The sequence below is a fragment of the Varanus komodoensis genome, unplaced genomic scaffold, assembly GCF_004798865.1.
Source record: "Varanus komodoensis strain SLA01 unplaced genomic scaffold, ASM479886v1 scaffold48, whole genome shotgun sequence".
In the NCBI taxonomy this organism is placed as follows: Eukaryota; Metazoa; Chordata; class Lepidosauria; order Squamata; family Varanidae; genus Varanus; species Varanus komodoensis.
The window spans coordinates 5,862,194-5,866,331 of NW_025336059.1; positions in this window are offsets into that span (position 1 = coordinate 5,862,194).

A 4,138-nucleotide genomic window follows, 5' to 3' on the forward strand; every position below is an offset into this window, starting at 1 on the left:
ATTCCTGTCAGAGCAAAACCAACAAAACGAACAACCACTTTTTTTAAAAAAGGTGCACGTGGTGCAGAAGACGCTCGTTCAAGGGATCGTGCTTCCCCCCCCTCCTTCCAGTCTCTACAGGACAGTGTGTGTCTGTGTGTCTGTGTGTCTGTGTGTGTGTGTGTGTGTGTGTGAGAAAACTAATACGAATACTACTATTAATAATGCAACCTGTAGCATGTAATATGGGGAATGGGCGAGAGTCATTTTCCTGGGAAGGGAACAGAACCTGGGAAGATCCCCCCATTAACCGTGTTCCCTGGAAAGCATGCCCAAGGATCTGCACGACCGTTAATCCCTCTTTTTCCCGGACTACAATCCTGGTGAGACGGAGTGCCCGAGACATGACAAGCTTGGCAATGCCATCCTGAGCTGCCTTGGCATTCTCGCTGAAGCCGCTCCCGCCTGATTTCAGTTCGGGAATGCAAAGCAGTGTTCGGAAGGTGCAAAAGAGCCCAAGCTTGTTCGATGAGGGACAGCTGCTTCTTTTCCAGAAGGCTGGGAGGGGTGGCACAATCCAAAGGCCGTTGCCGATGTTGATGGACACCTGCATTTCGTTCATCCCCCTGTCACCGCAACAGCCCACCTTTGCTCAACAGGGCCCTGGGGCTTTCTCCCCGTAGCCTGTCTCCCCATAGCCTCACCCACAGAGGCTTTTCCCATGGCTGAGCTGATCTCAATTGGCCCCTGGCCAAGGAAGAGGAGGGGTGGTAAGGTCGGAAGGGCACAGGCGAGGTTTGTCAAAGCCCCGGGGCAGTTTGATGTGGTTCTGCCGGTGCATTCGGTCTGGATCTCCGAGTTGCTTTAGCGGTCCTTCCTTTGGTGCTGCCCACGTCCCACGCCGTAGTCACACCTTCGTTTGCCAAGTGACTGCTGCTATACTGTAGCCTGCGACCCAGATCAAGGTGTCCTTCATCTCCTGGGAGAATCCGGGGATTCTCTGTGATGCTAGAAGCTGGGCTGCAACCTTTGCTGAGCAGTGGGGTGCAGAACAAAGCATCTGTATCCAGCCATTTCGAAGGTAAAACCTGGCAGTCTCGTCAGTTTGGAAATCAGATGTACTTGTTTTGATGTCGGCTTGTGCAACTATTTTCTTCGTGTTTTGAATCCAAAGAATCGAGGTGTTTTCTGCCCCGTGGTCTGTCCCGGCACCACAGTGTTGGCTTCCAAACAAGTATTTAAAGATCCCCCGACGCAAAAGAATAGGGTGGGCAGTCTAGAAAACACTTAGACAGCTTTCGGAGCTCCTTCGCAGTTAGCTCAGGTTGATTAGTTAGATATCCTGTTTTTCCCGAGAAGAAAAGCCTTGGGGGAAGAATCAGATAATTTTTTTTCCGAGCCAGTCCCAGGAGCTTGGGGGGGAAAATAGCCAGCCCCTTTCCCTCGCTTCTGCAGAAGCTTTCTCAGACAGTCTGATTGATCCCCTTGCCCCCACCCTGTGGAAAAAGCGCGCGGGATCACAGGGCAAGCAGGAAAGGGGTGCCCTTGCCCGTTTCTTCCCTCTTCTCTAGTGACAGAGCCCTGTTGCCCATGGGAGATGTAGTTCTCCCAGTGGGTGTCCTGAGGGCACAGCAGACGGGGGGAGCTAAACAGCCCCCAGGTTCCATTGCCCCTTTCAGTGGCCACTGCTCCCCCTGCCACTTCTGTCTCTTTTGGAATGGGGGGTGGGGGGCATCTTTCCTAGGGAAATGGATGGGGAAGGTTTCCGGGGATGTGCATGTGGAGCAGAAGTGGGTCAGAAGCTGGGAGCAATCTCCACTCCGGTTGACATTTTCAGCTAGGAAATCGCTGGGTGTTTAAGCCCCCTTTGACAGGGTGAATGGCGGCCCTGTGACAGAAGGGGTTTGGAGCCCGTGGCCTCCTTGGCCCCTTCCAACTCTGCTATTCTATGATTCTTTTCACATCCCCCAAAATCATTCTGGACTTTGGCTTGGGGGAACTTCACATGCATCGCTGGTCATTTGAATGAGTCACTGAGGTATCGAGCAGGGCATCGCTGTTTCCCTGTTGCTCTCCTTCTCCACCAGCTTTCTCTTCCAGCTCCTGTGAGCCAGAAAGTTCTCCTCCCTGTGCCTGAGCAGGTGACCAAATGTGGGAGATGGGAAAATCAGCAGCACACAGACGCTGCATCCCGCTTGGCACTTCGGAGCAACTGATCCAGGTCACTCTCCCGTACAGTCTCCTTGAGTCCGTCTCATCTCATGTCCAGATCAATAATCTGCTTTCCTTTGCACAGAAACGCCATTCGATTTATTTTCTCTCAGCACACACTTTGCTAAGCATACTCTCTCTCCAAACACAACCGTACCTTTTTTGAGCAGCCAGGTATGTGGTGACACTTGGGAAGGGTGAAAGCATTCCAAAAGCTGAGCTCAGACGTTGCGAAGCTCACGTTCCACAGGGATCTCATTTAATGCTCTGGGCATTAGCCGGATCGGGTGAGGACTGCAAAAAGAAAGACTTGCACGGCTCAGCAAAGTCTAACTTAAATCTCTTTCAGTGGTTCTTTCCCATTTTAACTGCTTATTCCAGGAAAGGGGCTCAGGTAGCCAGTAAACCAAACAGGCGCTTTTCTCCATCTCCTTGATTTAGCACTGAAAATGTCATTGTGCTTCCATCAACATTGGCTAAATTGAGAAATTTTCACGGTACTTTGAAGATTCAGTGGTAAATCACAGCACCTGTAGAACGACTTCTTCCAGTCAGTCGGTTAGTTTCTTTGTCTGTTTTTGCACTGCCAGGCAAAATACATTTTTATATACAGAAAATTAGACGTTAACTCTGTTTGGAGTTAAATGGAAGAACCTCTTTTTAAAAATGTTTGTGTTCATGCCCCCTTTCCTATCATTAACATTTATTATTATTGATGTATATTTTACTGGGGAAGAAAATGAGGGAGAATGTATCAACAGGCATTGAAAAATGAAAATAAATTCTACTTCAGTTTTCAGCCCTTGTTCAATGTGACTTGCAGGGGAGGAAAACGGGGGTTTGGGGTGAGGGTTGATTTTTTTGTTGTGGGTGGTTTGTTTGTAACATTTCTTCTCTATATATTGCAAATAATTTAAAGTCTATTTGTAAAACCAGCTGACACTGCTGAAAATAAAGATTATTTAACCTAAGAGTCTCAGATCGGTCCATCTCCTGTTAGAAAAAGCATATGAATTTCTCTGTTGTTGTGTGCTGATGGCATGCCTTTCCTTTAAGTAGTTGGAGGGGGCTTTCTCCATCTCCATTTTTATCCTCACAATAACCATTAGAGATATTACATCGAGAGGACCCTCTCTGTCACCCTGTGTGTCCCGTGGCTGACTAATAATTCCAAGTTGGATCTCCCCAGTATGAGGGCGGGAGAGAGAACTTTGCAAGGTTCGCTTTCTCGGAAAGGTTTCTCCCTGCAAAAGATCCCTCCCTGCAAAATCCAACCAGCCACGTTCAGGTTTTTGCAGGGGAAACACACTGTACCTTTCCCCCTGTGTAGTGCGAACCTTGCCGACTTCTCTCCCTGGGCCCAATCCACATTACCTGCCAGAGGAGAGGCATGAGAAGGCTTCTGTCCCTCCCTGCTCCTCTCACCCTTTGTTGCTTGGAGTGGACAGCTGGACAGGAGGAAATGCCCTTCCTGGGAGCCAGCTTCGCTCTTGGCCAGTCCCGGGCACTCCTGTGGATTGAACACAGGCTCCCTCGGGAAGGTCACTTGCACACTTCCAGAAGGACTGCTCAGAGGTTTTACCAGAATCCACTGATTTGCGTGGGCAGAAAGCATCTCAAGCTAACAAGTTCACCGGAACAGTCGCTGGACAAGATGGAGCAAGCTGATCCAAGCGATCTGTTCCCAAGGGGTGCCACTGGCAGCTCTTTGTCCCAGCCACTGGTAAGTGTGGCTTGAACTTTGCTTTCCACCCAGCCTTCTCCCACGTGGCACCCTTCAGAAGTTTTGAACTACAACCCCCAGCATTACTGGCCATTGCCCTGCTGGCTGGGGCCGATGGCAGTTGCAGTCCAAAACATCTCAGGAACATTATGTTGGGGAAGATAGTTCCAACCTGATGAACAGGGTGAAGTCTTGCTGAGTTAAGTGGGAGCTTTGCCTAAGACG